At 50.8% G+C, this 15,668-nt stretch overlaps 1 protein-coding gene across 1 annotated transcript in view; it reads left to right on the forward strand.

Annotated features, from left to right (window-relative positions):
* The first annotated feature begins 6,026 nt into the window (after positions 1 to 6,026).
* JDP2 (Jun dimerization protein 2) overlaps positions 6,027 to 15,668 on the forward strand; it is a 41,533-nt gene continuing 31,891 nt past the window's right edge. Inside the window, exon 1 of the mRNA XM_052646838.1 lies at positions 6,027 to 6,109. The gene's annotated coding sequence lies outside the window, so the exon portion shown is untranslated. The remainder of the gene's footprint in view (positions 6,110 to 15,668) is intronic.

A 15,668-nucleotide genomic window follows, 5' to 3' on the forward strand; every position in this document is an offset into this window, starting at 1 on the left:
CAGTGGGGAACCCACTCCTGTGTCAAGGGAGATGAGATCTGCGGAAACTTGAGGTTCTGTGCTTCTGGGGGTACTCTTTGTCTGCTAACTTCTTTGCCTCCTCTTATAGCCCCAGTTGGTTAATTATCATCATCTCCTAAGACTCAGTCCTAGGCCAGCTTCTGCTTACTCATTCATTAACTCAAAATTTGTTAATCACCTACTATCTGAAATTCAATATTTCTAAAGATCATCTTTAAAGGAGTCTGGTGATTCTACCTACAATCCTGGTGTCAACTTCAGGGAGCACCTATATATGCATGACTTACACAATAACATCCCCACATGGACCTTTCATCTCCCAGGTGTTTTCAAGACATGCTGAAACAGAATATTCTGGGAGCAGAATGCATCAGCTCCTCCCTAGATCACTCAAGTCCTCATTTCCCCATTTTAATGAATATCATCCATCTTCCTGGTTCTCTATTCTGTCGTTTTTATGGGCAAGGATGATATCTTCTTTTTGCTTTGCCCCCTCAAATAGAGTGGCATATAGTGTATGCCTCATAGCAAACATTCAAACAAAGGTGTCTAAATTATTTAAATGACTAACTGAACTCGGAACTGTAATAAGGCAGCTCAGTGTAGTTCTGGATTTGGTCTCAGATAGTTGAGTGGCAACTCAAATTTTCTTCTTAAATACTTCAGCCATGAATATATATACATACATATATATGGGACATTTTTAAAGCTTTAAGCCAGACACACCCCACCCCAAATCACTACCATGTAGACGTCTCCTCCTACCCTAAGGGAGAGAGTGGAAGGCTCACTTCTCCTGGTCTCTCCTGTAGATATTTCATTGAGCCAGGGGAAGGTAGGAGGAAGAAACTGTCTTAAACAGGTCTCTGTATTTTGTAGACTATATAACAGCCAGTCTCAACTTCTTGTTTGATTTTATGTTACCATCCTGCCCTTCACCTAAGAACTCTCTGTGGCATTTTTAAAGTTTAGCTAATTTTTTAAAAACCTCGTTTTTCAAGAATTTGTGATAACCCCATGGATCACTAGGCCACTGAAAGACTGATATTGAGATTGGTTTTATTTATACCGGGAGCTGCAAAATCAAATGCTTCCAGAGGCCAGGCAAGCCATGTAAATGCCCCAGCAGGCTGGGTAGAAACTGGCAAACAGGTGTTTAAGTCCCATCCAAGGGGGCAGCATCAAGTAGGCTGCAGCCCACTGTTGCCATTAGACAGTTCATGATGGGATATATATGAACCCTTCACTAGGACATAGTTCCCTTCTTCTCCTGGTACATAGGAGGACTGAATTTCTCCACCTCTTTGAAATTAAGAATGGCCATGTGTCTTCTCTGGCCAAAGAGATATAAACTAAAGTGAGGTATGTTACTCCATATTTAACTGCTGCTGCACGGCCCTCTCCACCTCTCTCTCTTTCCATGCCATCTTGACCAGGGACACATTTGCTGATATGGAGGTGCCAAACTGAGCCATCACCTGGAGAACAGCTGCCCTGATTGTCACCTCAATCCACAGCAGTCTTGAGTAGTAAGAATCAACTCTTCTCATATTAAGCCACTGAGTTTTGGAGGATGTTTACTACTGCAGCATGACCTGTCCTAACCTATATTTCTGCTTTTGGATTTTTTTTCCAGGAAATAACTCTTTATTTTCTGTTGGAGCGCAGTTGATTAATGACGTTGTATTAGTCGCAGGTATACAGCAAAGTAGTTCACTTATACACGCATCTATTCTTTTCCAAATTCTTTTCCCGTTTAGGCTGTTATATAATGTTGAGCAGAGTTCCTTGTGATATATAGTAGGTCCCTCTGGTTATTCACTTAAAATATAGCGATGTGTACACGTCAATTCCAAATTCCCCAACTATCCCTCCCCGCTATGCACCCCCAACCATGTTTGTTCTCTAAGTCTGTGAGTCTGTTTCTTTTTATATACATACAAAATTTTATTTATCTATTTTTGGCTGTGTTGGGTCTTTGTTGCTACGCAACTTTTCTCTAGTTGTGGTGAGTGGGGCTACTCTTTGTTGTGGTGCGTAGGCTTCCCATTGCAGCGACTTCTCTTGCTGTGGCTCTCGGGCTCCAGGACATGCAGGATCCAGTAGCTGCAGCCTGTGGGCTCAGGAGTTGTGATTCCCGGGCTTTGGAGCACAGGCTCAGTAGCGTGGTACATGGGCTCAGTTGCTCCACAGCATGTGTGATCCTCCCCGACCAGGGATTGGACCCATTTCTCCTGCATAGGCAGGTGGATTCTTTACTGCTGAGCCACCAAGGAAGCCCAGGTATATTTCTTAAGCTGATTATTATATGTTACCTTTGATTTTTTTTTCAAATCACAGAAATCTAGATTTTTGAAATCTTCAATAAGTTTAAAAAAAAAAAAAGGAGTTTAAGTTTGAGCCAGCAAAGCCAAATTCACCCTGGCAGCTGCTAGTTTGCAATTTTTGGTCTGTACAGGTTGAGTAGAGAATGGAACAATGAATGAATGATTTTTCTATTGTGCAACCATCCTCTCTGAACTCCTACGTTGCTTATAGTCAGTGTTACTCAGTAGCTTTTAGTTACTCTCGGTCTAGCAGTTTATTAGTGTTCATGTCATCCTTCCTAACTAGAGGGGAGGTAGGGACAGGTGAGGAATCATGTCTTAAACTTTGTGTAACTCACAGGCACAAAATATAATTTCAATAAATTCTCAGCATGAAGACTAGTTTAATTGGTTGTTTACTCTGAATTACCACTTCCTTCACTAACAGTGGAGGAACAGGTGTGGGCAATTAATTATTTTACCTTGCCGGTTCACTTTTTCCTGTTTGCAAAGAGGTTGGGATTCATCAGAGCTTCCCTGGTGGCTCAGACAGTAAAGAATCTGCCCTCAATGCAGGATACCCAGGGTTCGATCCCTGGGTCGGGAAGATGCCCTGGCGACAGGAGTGCTATCCACTTCAGTATTCTTGCCTGGAGAATTTCATGAACATAGGAGCCTGCCAGGCTACTGTCCTTGGGGTCGCAAGGAGTCGGACATGACTGAGCAACTAAGCACACACAGGCTGAGATTCATCAGTGTCCTTTAAGCTTTAAAACACAATACCTACATAAGTCAGGAAAGCAAAACAGAGTATATTAATCAGGACTTTTCTAGCTGCAAGGAATAGGAAACCTAAATTCAAACTGCCTTAGGTAAGATATAATGTACAGCTTTCTACAACTAAAAATGCCAGAGGCAGGAATAATGTCAGGCCTGGCTGCATTGAAGAACTCAGACAATGCCATCTGAACTTGATTTGTCTTGACCTCCATGGCTTGGTTATTCTCCTCTCTACTCTTCTTTGCATTAGCTTCACTCTCAGTAGATTCTCTTACATGGTAGCTTCTGGCAGATTCAGGTCCAACTTTTGGTAGCTTCTCTTCCCAGCAGGTCCACAAAATTGCTAGTCTCATCAGGTGCACCTGGGACACATGGCAGGCTCTGAGGCAATGCATTGACCAGGGCTGGATGTATTAACCAGGACATTTTTAGTTGCAAGGAATAGGAAGCCTACATTTAAACTGCTTTAGGCTGGGTCACTTGTCCATCCCCAAGAGCCAGTGGTAGGTCAGTTCCAACAGCAAGGCAAGGAGAAGCAGACCAACACGAACATAAATGGGCCAATTTATCGTCTCTCCCTCCAGAGACTTCCAGAGGCAATGACTATGTAGAAGAGCCTAGTAGGGGACCATGTGGCTGGAGGTCTTAAAATTTAAAAGCATCCATATCAAATAATGGAGGAGACCTAATGGATATTATAGGGAGATGGAAGGAGCTAAAGAGCTCCAAGTTACCGCTCGGTGCCACCCATGTAGTGCATTTTATTTGTGAATGAAGCAAAGGCCCAGTTGGCCTGCCAGTGGCCCAGTCAACCCTGGAGAGGACTGCTCTAACCACACACACTAATTATTAGTCCCACACATAGATCAGCATCATCGACTGAATGGACATGAGTTTGAGCAATCTCCCGGAGATAGGGAAGGACAGGGCAGCCTGGCATGCATGCTACATACAGTCCATGGGGCTGCAGAGAGTCGGACATGACTGAGCGACTGAACAACGCATAGATCAGTTTGTTTTTCCAAAGTCTCAGATGAAGACGCACAGAGTAACATTCTCCCTGTTCAGTGTTTTCTTCCACATAACTTCAGACTTCAGTCTCGGGGAAACAACGTAAGCTGGTTTCACAGTACCCAGCTTTGATCTTTATGCTATAGAAAAGGTGTAGTTGACCTTTCTGGAGCTGAGAGTCATGTTCTTTCACAAGACTATCAAATTACCACTCATTTTCCATTGTACCTTCTTTCAGGGCCTTACTTTCTTTTTACTTGCTAACTTCAATGCTGTTAGGGAGAGAGCTGTCAGTGAAGGTGAAAATGGTCAGTATCATGGGGATTTGCTCTGTCTTTCCTGCCATAACACCAGTCCTCTAATCCAGAAATACTTTCCTGCACTGGGGCCATAAGGAGAATAGGACCTCACTGTCCTCCTGTGGAAGAGCTGCTCGCTGGGCTCTGCTCGCTTGCTCCCATCTGTCTCAAGGCTTGTTGTTTCTTTCACTCTGAGCATCTGCACTCCAAGAAGGCATGAACTTTTTCTTTCACTTCCTTTCTTCTGCGGGTGATGATCTGACATCACCCTGAGAAAGAGGCTGAAGGTCGCCGAATATAAACACTGTCACTCCTCTCTGGCTGAGGCAGAAAGGCAGAGGGTTGAGTGAGCGCCCAGAGGTCTGGAGGAAGGGGACAGAAACCACGAAGCCAAGGTCTTGGGCGCCACACGCGTGCTTGAGGGCTCAGGGTCTCTGTGCCTTTATACACTGAAGGCACCGGGGAGGACACATTTCCTCTGGAGTTGCCCTTAACCATCTGCCACTCTAGGAGGATGAAGGTAGGAGTCCAGTTGGCAATGGAAGTTGTCATGGGGAAGAAGGCCATTTGGGGTGGGCTGAGGTCTGGGCTGCTCACAGGAGTGTCCCTGGGTGGAAAAGACTAGGGGGCAAACTGTGTGAGCCACTGGGAAAGGGAAAGGGGCTCAGGTTGCTGCCCAAGGAAGGCCGGTCTCTCGAAGTGAACCACCACCCTGGGGCTTAAGGACAGCTGAAGTGGCCAAGTGGGCTAGTGGGTCGGGGGGAGTAGCACCCAACAAACGCCTTGGTCCTCTGCCCATCCTTCTATAAAAAAATGAAACAGGCTTGCGAGATATTTCCTCACTCAGTGCTGAAGTGTCCAAGGATGAAAATGTGTTGAAATTCTCTCTCTCTCTCGGTTTGGGGGGGAAAAAAAGAGCTAAGGATTGAGGAAGGTGGTTCAACACATGCTACGTCTGCTCTCCAAGGGGCTCTGGACTGGTCCTGCGGCCGCCTTCTCGGTTCTCCCGGCCAGAGCTCATGTCTCGCGGTGGAAGCCGGGCGGCGGTGCGCGGGGGATGCTCTTACATAATCGCCGGCCGCGTCCTGCTTCCTCGCGCGCGCTCCTACACCGCGCGGGCTTGGAGAGCCTGGGGGGAGGCGGGCCGGGGGGGGGAACGCGATGGAGCCGGGGCAGGCGCTGCGGGGCCGAAGCCGCCCCCGCGGGGGGAGATGAACGTGAGGAGCTGCGGGAGGAGGGCGCGAGAGGCGGCGGGGGAGGTGAAGGTCAGTGGGCGTGAAGCGCCCGATGCACACCGCCCCCCCCCCACCCCCCCGCCCCCGGTCCTCCCCTGTCCCCTCCTTCCCTTCCTCTCCGTCCCCCTCTGACGTCTGGAGCTGGCAGCCCGGCCGGTTCCGCATTCCCGACCCCTCCCCGCCGCCCAGGGGCCGCTATATAGCCGGGGCTGATGCAACCCGTCCCGCCGCCCGCCACAGCCTGCGGGAGGGACGCTCGGCGGCCGCGACGGAGGGGGGGCGCTGCAGCGGCGGCGGCGGCGGCGGCTGGGCTGGCGCCGCGGCGGCTCCCGGGCCGGGACGGGCCTGGGCACCGGGCGGAGCTCGGCGGCCGGGCGGCAGCGGCGCTGAGCGGGCACGGCGCCTGCAGCAGGGCCCTGGCCCCGGGGGCGCCGCCTCCGCCCGCGGCTTCTGCACGGTGGGTGCGAGGGCGCGCGCGCCGGGGGGAGCCTGGCGGGAGGGCGGGGTGGGGCGCGCCGGGCGTGGGCACCTGGGACGGCCGCACACTCCACACCTCCCAGCGCCGGCGAGGCGCGCCGGAGCCCCCGGAACCCGAGCCCCTCGGGGAGGCTCCCGCAGCCTTGGGAGCCCGCGCGGCCCCGGCGAGGGGGGCGCTCTGCAGCCCGGACCCGCTCCCGCTAAGCGCCCGCGAGCGGGTGGCTTTCTCTTTGGTTCCCGCCCTGGGACGGGAGGCTCCGTCCGCTCCCGGGACGGCCGAGGCGCTCTCTCTGCCTCCCTCCCGCGCTCTCCTCCCCCGTCCGTTTTGCAGGGAGGTGCTCTCGCGCGGCGGGGAAGGCGGGTGAGTGGGGAGAAGACTGCCCTGGGGTGGAGATGGAGGGTTGAAGGCCCGGGAGGTGCAAGGGTGCTGGTGGTGGAGGGATGACAGGGACCTGCTGGCAAGTCGTGCCCGCCCCTCCCCTTCGCAGGGAGGAAGCGCGGCTCCGTGAGGACCTGGAAGAGGGCGCTGACAAGGGCTGGCTCTCCATACAATGAAGAGGGTTTTCCTCAGGGCCATTGCTCCGGGACTCCCCCTCTCGGAGAGGGGGGTGGGGGTGTATCTAGGGGCGGCCAGGTCCCCTTTGGGCTCCCCCAACTGCCAAGCCAGGTTACATAAGGAGTCAAGCCGGCTGCGCTAGGTAACCAGCCCTTCCTCTCCGGCCCAGCCCAGTTTAGACGGTTCTCTCCTGCCTCGCCCCTCAAAAGAGCCTGAAAGGTTAGGACTTAACACGGCCTGGACCCCTGATCCCGGGGTTGCAGTCCCAAGTTTTGCCTGGGTCAGTGGTGGGGTCGGGGGTGGACAGGGAGGCCCTCTGCTCTTCGGCAGGGAGGATGGGCTGTCCCTGCAGCTGAAGATGGAGAGGCTGGTGGAAGAACTCAACTGATCCCTTGGGTCAGCCGGGAGGGCAAGGTTGCTTGACCCTTGCCCACTGTGCATGGCATCTAGGACTGACATCTAGGACACTGGGCTGTGGCCTGACCACACGTGCTCACAGCAGCTGGGTTCAGGTCAGCTTCTCAAAAAAGAGTTTGCAGGCCGGTGTGTGTTCCCACGTTTAAATCTCGGTGGACTGTCCTCAGGGTCTTGGTTTGGGGAACATGAGAAACTGGAGCTTGGAACTATGCTTGGGAGCCCGCTTGTCCTTTAAGATCTTGCAGAAAACTGTGTTCACATGTCATCTGCCTTCCCCCAGGGTTTTTAAAAACACCTCCCATTGCTTTCATCTTCCCTGCCAATCTGGCTGCAGTTTGGATGGACGCCTTATCTTCCTTCACAGGTTTCTAGGGGAGAGTTTAGCCAAGTATCAGGTGTGAGCATGGCTCTGATTTTATATAAACCTGACGACCAGGGAAGAGAAGCACGATCTGTTCTCGTGCCTCGGGCTGGTTAAGATTTCTCCTTGTTTAAAACATGGAGAACTGATTTCTCAAAGACTCTTCTGTTCCCCTTCTACTCTGGCTTTGGTTCAGAGCTGTAGGTAGCCCCAGAATCTTCTTGAAGAGCTGGGTGCTGTGAGATTTGAAGGGCAGCTAGAAGGCATGAATTGGTTGAGATGGTAAAGAACCTGCCTGCAATGCAGGAGACCCAGGTTTGATCCCTGGGTCAGGAAGACCCCCTGGAGAAGGGAATGGCTACCCACTCCAGTATTCTTGCCTGGAGAATTCCATGGACAGAGGAGCCTGGTGGGCTACAGTCCATGAGTTTGCAAAGAGTCGGACACCACTGAGCAGCTAACACTTTCACTTTCACTCAGAAGGCATGGATGTGGAGGCTTCTGACTTTTCTCCTGGGTTGGTTGCAGCCACCTCAAAGGAGATGTGTTGATAACTGGTGACAGTGTTCCCCAAGGAAGAACTTGGACAAGAATCTCTCCGTTCACTTGCTGCCTAGCTTTTGCAGCCACCAGCATCTTCATTGCCTCTCCCACCTGTTTGCAGGATGTTTAGGCATCTTTTCCAACCTGCCAGACCCTTGGCAGAACCCTGAGATGGGCTAGGCTTTCTAGGCCTTGTTTGTCGTGGGGTTGCTGGTGTTGCAACGGGGCTGTCTCTGACACAAGTGTCTCTGTTTCCAGTTTTGCTCTGGAAAGAAGGGGCCAGTGCAGACTCTAGGTTGGCCTGCTCTGTATTCATTCAGGCCCAGCTCAACTTGAGGAGTCAGAGCCAGGGCTGAGGGCAAGCTACATTCTTTTCTGCTTTTCTGCGCAGGATGCAGTTTGCTTTTTTTCCATGTGAATGAATTATGTTGGAAACCGAAATAGGAAGAGAAAACTAGAGTGTGTGTGGGTATGTGTGTGTGCATACCTATATAGGCAGGGGGAAAGCAGCGGGCACATTATTTTTCCATTTTCCTTTAATTAAGGCTCTGTGGAGGTGTGTTTGAAAACAGAGGGTCTCCTATGCCTTTGAGGAGGGTGAGAACACTGTTTTGGCTGCGTCCCGGGCCATATGCAGCGTATGGTGGCCAATGAAACTGAGCCTGGCTCATTCTGTTGCTTGTCTTGGCAGTAGGTTCCGTGGCTTGTGTTACCAGCTCTGGAACTTACAGGCTGCCAAGCTCTGTATGCCTGTGTGTGTGTGTGCACACATATGTGTGTGTGTGTGTGTGTGTGTGTACTCGCTCTTGTGCATGTGTGTGGTTTGGCCTCTCGAAACTCAGCAGAGACAAATGCCTTAGCGACCCAGGGTTGGAATTTTCGGCCTGTGTTTCTTTACACTCGTTGCTGGCTGTGGGAGGCCCGGCCAGAGCCCACCATTCTGGTTTTTTTTTTTTCCTCTCTCTCCTTTTTTTTAGTCTGTTTTCTTGCTCCTACTCATGGGATTCCATTTGTGGAGCTCAATTTCTAAAGCTTTAACTGGCTGATGGCATATTTTTTAAAAAAAAGAGCCAAAGGATCGGTCACAGGCTGTGTGTGTGTCTGTGCTGTGTATCATAGTATGAACTCCTGGTGCTGAGGAACAAGACAGGGTGAGGAGGCAAGAGAGTCTAGGAGGCCCAGAGACAATTCCTTCTCAGCTGCTTCTCGCTGCTCAAAATAAAGATCCAGGCAGAAATGACTTACAGTGTATTTACTGAGCACCTACATGAGGCAGGAGAGAAAGCTGTGCTCATAGGCAGGGCTTGTCTAAAGCATTTCCCTGGTCTCTGGGGAAGAACCTCTCTTGGGGAGACATTCTAGTTTCTTTCATGGCTGGGTTAGCTACGCAGAGCTCACACTATGTCAAGGGCTTCTTCTGACACCTACCACCCCTCATTTTTTCTTATGAAGATCTGAAGAGTGACCCCTTCTAAGCAATGCAGGGGTACAGTGAGTTGAAAGACACAGCAAATGCTGGCCCTCTTCTTCTGGAGGTGGGCCTGGAAGCCCAGCCATGGGGGCACCCTGTTGCCAGTGATCTATGTGGCTGTTGTCCTGGCCTGCGAGATGGAGAAGCACTTAGGAGAAACCGAGGCAAAGGGCAGGTGCTGGGTCTCATTTCCGCACTTTTGTACCCAGCCCCGATCTGCCACCTGTTGTTTCTCTTCTGCAGTGACTGCCTGGATGCAGGATGGTCCTGCCCTCTTGAGGTTTCAAGTTGGGAAGTAGAAGAGCAGAGAATCCTCTGGGCTGGGCCGGGGGTTGATGGTGGCGGGGATCCTCTTCTTGGCCGTAGGATACAGTGCAGAAGGAACCTCGAGGGCTCACGCAGCACTAGTGTTGCTCCAGGAAGGTAGGCGCTCAAAGCCACCCTGACATCATGCTCACAGGTGCTATTCCAGGTGCTTTCCAAGTGTTAACTAATTAAATCTTCTTAGCCTTACAGGGAAAGTAAGGTGATTAGTCCCACTGTGCAGCAGAGGAAAGGGAGGCACAGAGAGGTTAGGGAACTTGCCCAAGGTCACACAGCTAGTAGGGGCAGAGCTAGGATTCACACTCGGATGATCTGGCTCTGGAGTTTCCACTTTTAACCTGCCTCACTCTCCTGCCTGTGGAGCTGAGCCAGCCTTCGGAGATGGTCTTCTGCTGCTTGCCCTTGTGCTCCATCTCGGAGCTTTCTCCACCTTTTCCTTCTTGCCTCCTGGATCTCCTTGTCTTTTGGAAGTTGGTTGGCCTGCATCATTTCAGATTCCAGGAGAGAGGTCATCCCAGATAACTCCTTAGCTCTAGGGACAGATTTGGTGTTTAATTCTTCAAGATTCATGATCGTTAGTGCTATACTCTATGATGTCTGGCCTGGCACCTTTCTGGCCTCTCTGCCCCCTACTTGCTGCCACGGACTTCCGCCTTCCACAGCTTCTTCCTGGGAATCTTCCGAGGCTCCAGCTCCTAAGACCTCCAGGTCGCTCTTGTTGATTTCAATTGCCAGCTGCTTGCTCTTAACTTCCAAACCCACCAGTGCTCCCGGGGTCTGACCCTATGAACTCCGTTGCTCCTTGACCTGCTCTCACTCACCTCCACTTTCTGCACCAAGCCTTGAAGCCTTGGGCCAGTGGCACTCATTTGCACCCCTATTTCTGGCTCTCGATGCTCGCCCAGGTCAGCTATTTGCTTAGAAGGGAGCTAACCCCCAGGGATTTTAGAGCCGTCCTTAAACTTTTGTTTTTATGGGCAGAAAGTTCATGAGGCAGATCATAATCTTTTCTTAACCTGTCTTTTTGGGAAAAAAAATCTGTCTTTGCCATTTTAGATCGAGATGCCCATTATTGGGCACTTTCTAATAAGACTAGCCTTTCAGAAGTTGGGACTGTTGTTTACTTATAGATACCCCCATTAAAAAAATATATCTTACAGGTTTACATACAGTAAACAAGAGAAGAAAATAAGAGGGAAAAACTTACTTCTACACTTCCTTCTTTTGGCTGGAATGACTCTTCATCTTAATGTCTCCCATTAGGGCCCATTTTTGGAACTTGAGGTGTTTTGTGTTTTTTCTTCTACTTGTATAAGGCAGCGCCCCCAAACCATGTGCCTACAAGTCCCTGAGGAAGTCAGGACAAAGACATATCAGATCTTTTCTTTAGGTTCTTTCCCCCTTGGATCCAACTGGTCCCTGTTTCTTTCAAGCTGGCTTTTAGGGAGCTGCATCAGACCGTCCCAAATCTTAGGCTCAACAACAGCTTAGGATCCACTGTGACCTCCAAATGTTTTCTGTCTCATTTGTGTCTTGTCTGTCTCCTCTTGGATCTACGCAGTACCCAGTTTTTCCCCACTGGCTAGTTTCCGGGTCGTTCCTGGTCAGTGTCCCAAATTGCCAAAGTCTTTTTGGATTCTAGGCCTGTCTTTTGAGGCTCAAGAGCTATTTGCCAATATGGGTCTTCTGCCAGCATATAGGGTTTGCTTTTTCTTTATGCAACCCAGTTGCTAATGAGACATGGAGGGTCTCCTCCATGTCATGGAAGGCGTGGAGGATCTTTATCTTCCATATGGACCCCTGGGCCCAAAGGGCAACACTCAGTTCTTCCCCTAAATCTCCTGCTGCGTAGTTCTCCTTTTCCCACCAAATTGTTTATGGAACAACCAGTCTGGGAGATGAGTTTGCCTCTTGTCATCTTCCGTCTGTAATTCCTCCTGACTGTTGTGGGTTCCCTGTCACCCCGCTCCCCCTCCCACACACACACCTTCTAGTTGATCCCTAAATCACTGCAAACTGTTTTCGTTTTCAAATCGCCCAAGTTGCCTTTCAGCCAGGGCTTGTCAGCCAGCTCTTTCCAGTTAATGGGGATCCAATTATGAGAGGCAGCTGCTCCAGCTCCTCCATCTCTGCCCTGCCCACCCCCTCCCCACCCCCGCCCCCGCCTCTGGAGCCATGTAGGATGACTTCTTGCTGGTGGATGTCAGCTGTTGTGGTTGTCTTCTTGGAATGGCATGTGTTAAGGACTTTGTGGTTTGTATCTGAGCATTTAGGGGCACCCTTGAGGGGAAGGGCAGGAGAGGGAGATTTTTTTTTTCCACTTCTGCAAAGGAAAGCCTGGTGCCTAATCCCCCTGAGTGAGGCTTGTCCTTGGGGTGGGTTCATAGGGGAGCAGGAATGGCAAGAATTCATGGGGCTGCTACTCCCAGGGGGTGCTCCCTCTGGCAAGGGTGGGGTTCTCACGGTAGCAGAGAATTCATTATACTTTGGGATCATTTGTTAGTGTCTCATTTATACCATCTGTATGAAAATAAACAGAAACTGCAAGCTGAGCCTATCGTTCCCGGAACACAGAGGCGTCTGGCTTCCATCTCCTGAGATGGCTTAGGCGAGGAAACATCCAGAAGCCTCTGGCAGATTTTTCTTGGGGGCTACTGTGGGAGCGAATGGTCTGGAGGTGGATGACGAGCATCTAAACCTCCAGAGACAGATCCTCAACCGACTCACTGAATTTGGCTCCCCCATGAACGTATACCTCGTTCATTCGTTCAGTCAAGTATTTGTGGCTTATCCTTTCTGTGCCATAAATGATGCAGGCATGGGGTCTCATGTGGCAACAACAGGCATGCCTGTTGCTCACCCTCCACTGGCTAAGTGGCCGCAAGGCACATTTTGCCACATGCGTGGGTCCTTACACTCCAGGGAGGCTCTGGGGCTTCGGGCCTAGGAGAGGACCTTGCACTCTATTTTGCTTTGCTCCACACCTGAGGCGTGGTGACTCCCTCCCCGGTTAGGGGTTGGTGTTCAGCTGAAGCACCAGGTATAGAACATTTTCAAGTTTCCCATCTCCTGTCCACTTTGACCTGCTCAGTTAAACATCCCTCCTGGGATTGCTGACTCTGTAGCATCAGTTCAGGTCTAGAAGGGGTGCTGGGGGTGGGGGTGGGCCGTTGTAGGGTTTTTTTCTTTTCTGAGAAGAAGATATAAGTTTCCTTTGTCAGTTTGGCTCAGGTAGCCTGAAATTGGGCTTCCCAGGCGGCGCTAGTGATAAAGAACAGGCCTGCCAGTGCAGGAGACCTCAGAGACATGGGTTCGATCCCTGGGTCGGGAAGATCCTAGGTATGGTTTATCCAGACAGGAGGGAGTCCTTATACTGGCCCTTTCTTATTCTCCCTGGAGGAGTCCCCAGAAGACATGTGACTCATCCACTGTGCCCTGGAGCAGCCTTTGGGCCTGGCAACCTGTTGCCCCCTCTGCACTGCAGGCCTGGCTCCAGAGGATGGAAAGTGAAAGTGTTAGTTGCTCAGTCGTGTTTGACTCTTTGCGACCCTATGGACTGTAGCTTGCCGGGTTTGCTGTCCATGGGATTCTCCAGACAAGATTTCTGAAGTGGGCTGCCATTCCCTTCTCCAGGGGATCTTCCTGACCCAGGGATGGAACCTGGGTCTCCCACATTGCAGGTAGATTCTTTACCGTCTGAGCCACCAGGGAAGCCCCAGAGGGTGGAGGGAGGGACTTTATCACCAAACCTGGATTCCAGTCCAGCTCAGGCCTACGGAGGGTCATAGCACGTTGACCAACCACATATAAGAGGTCCCAGGGTCTGTTTCTTCTATGTCTGGACTTCTGCCTAGCCTGTCATGTAGTTCTTCGGGGAACTTCTCGAACCTGGATCTCCATGGAAAGCAGAGTAGAGGGTCCTCTATGCAAGAGAATGATCCTCCACTGTGGGCTGATGTCTGAAAATCCACCATTAGAAGGTCATTCCTTCCTCACTAACGTTTCTTGGACCACTGGAGGGGAAATAAAAAGGGTGGGGTGAGAAAGCTTTGGTTCTAAAATCCAGGGCCCAGGAGTCCAGCTCTGTCCCTCTATAGCTGTGTGACCTTGGGGAGGTCATTGAACCTCTGAGCTTGTTTCCTCCTGTACAAAATGAGGATGTGGTTTAGATGAGCACAGGGCCTCCTCTAGCTCTAAAACTATAACTTGATGTGAATGAGCCTGAGATCCTTTTCTGAGAATGGCCCAGGGGACACGGGGTGCTGAGGAAGGGGAGAAAGGATGGGGGGTGGGGAAGGGGATTGCTGAGAGGCCAGGTGTGGGGGGCAGAGTAGGCAGAGCACAGAGGAAAGAGCCTGGGGCCCCAGTGTAAACTGGGGTGCGAGGTGGGGCGCTGTGTAGAAGAAGGCTTCATGGCAGATGCGGCTGGTGCTGAGGATGAAATGGCAGGTCCGCTGTCTGCTCAAAAGTGCCTTTCTTCCAAGAAAGTTGATGTCCAGTGGAAGTGTTGGTGGTCTCAGGGTGCAAATCACCAATATGTTTCTCCCCACAAAGTGCAGAACCAACTGAGAAAGAAACACAGGGTTGGATAGGGAACCAAATTTCACCTTTAGAAGCGAAATGGAGATGGAGAAGGTGACTTGGGCTCATGACCCGAATGGCCTCGCTAATATGCTGCTCTCCTTGAAATCTAGACGTGAGAGCCTGAGACCCAGACAGCGTGGTCACAGGAGTTACTGCCCAGCAGAAGCTTGAGGTCTGATGGACGTCCCATCTTCCCTGTCTCACTAAATACACCCCTCTCTGTGGGAAGAGAGGGAAGGTAGAGAGATGGGCCAGAGCTTCTCCCCCAGGATTTCCAAGACAGATGAAGTGTTGATTTGATAGCCCTGTGCAGAGATGCAGGAAGAGGTTGGGGGGGGGTGGGGTGGGCAGAGAAATGATTCTCTTTATAGAATTAGAATCTAGAAGCAGTTTTGTACTAAAATACTGCTTACAAGGCTGCCTAGAAGCCAAGAATGTGTACAACTGATCTCCATACTATTCTCAGTGCCTCTCAGCTCATAGCAGGTAGTTGACAATTGGATGGATGGATGGATGGTTGAATGGATGGATAAGAGCCCCATAAGTGACCGGAAAGTCTGGCGTTACTGGCAGACAAGGTTTCTTCCTGCCATCTGTGCCTTGAAGTGATTGTTTCTTATCCATGAGCTTCCCCCAGTGAAAGGAAGGAAGAAATAAGAATTCCCTGGGTGCTGACCTGTCTAATTTATGTCTTTCTTTCATGCCTGAATCTGTCTTCCTTTGCACACTTTCTGAGTCTGGAGGAGCTAGAATATGTGTTTGCTTTGAGAGTGAAGAGCCCGTGGAAGACTTTTCTTGTCCTGGGCTCCACGGGGAAAGCACATGCTAATTAATTCCATCTCCTTTGCCTCAGTCGCTTCCTCATAGATGCCAGGTGCAAGAACTCACACACACACACTGTTAACTTCACTTTGCTTCATCTCGTATTCAGGGTGTCTTAACAAGTAGGCAGAATGGGATGTGTGATTGGAGGGGAGGCACCATGCCAGCCTCAAAATAGCTCCCTCTTAAATATGTGCAAAGGTGCTCGATGTGCCTCCATTCTGATCCATTCCCTTTGGAGGCAGCGAGCTGCAGTCTAAATCCAGCTCTACCAGTTTTAAAGTGTTCAGTCTGGAGTGAGTTCTCTTTCTAAGCTTTCCTTCTTCCTCCATGTCTTGGGCTCTGACCTAGTCTTTTGGGGCTGGTGGAAGGATGACTGCAGTGCTTAGCTCAGAGCAAATGTTGAATCCATGTGGCCTGTGATTGGGTTAAGCATTGCCTAGGTGCCAGTGATAACCTTG

The sequence above is a fragment of the Budorcas taxicolor genome, chromosome 10, assembly GCF_023091745.1.
Source record: "Budorcas taxicolor isolate Tak-1 chromosome 10, Takin1.1, whole genome shotgun sequence".
In the NCBI taxonomy this organism is placed as follows: domain Eukaryota; kingdom Metazoa; phylum Chordata; class Mammalia; order Artiodactyla; family Bovidae; genus Budorcas; species Budorcas taxicolor.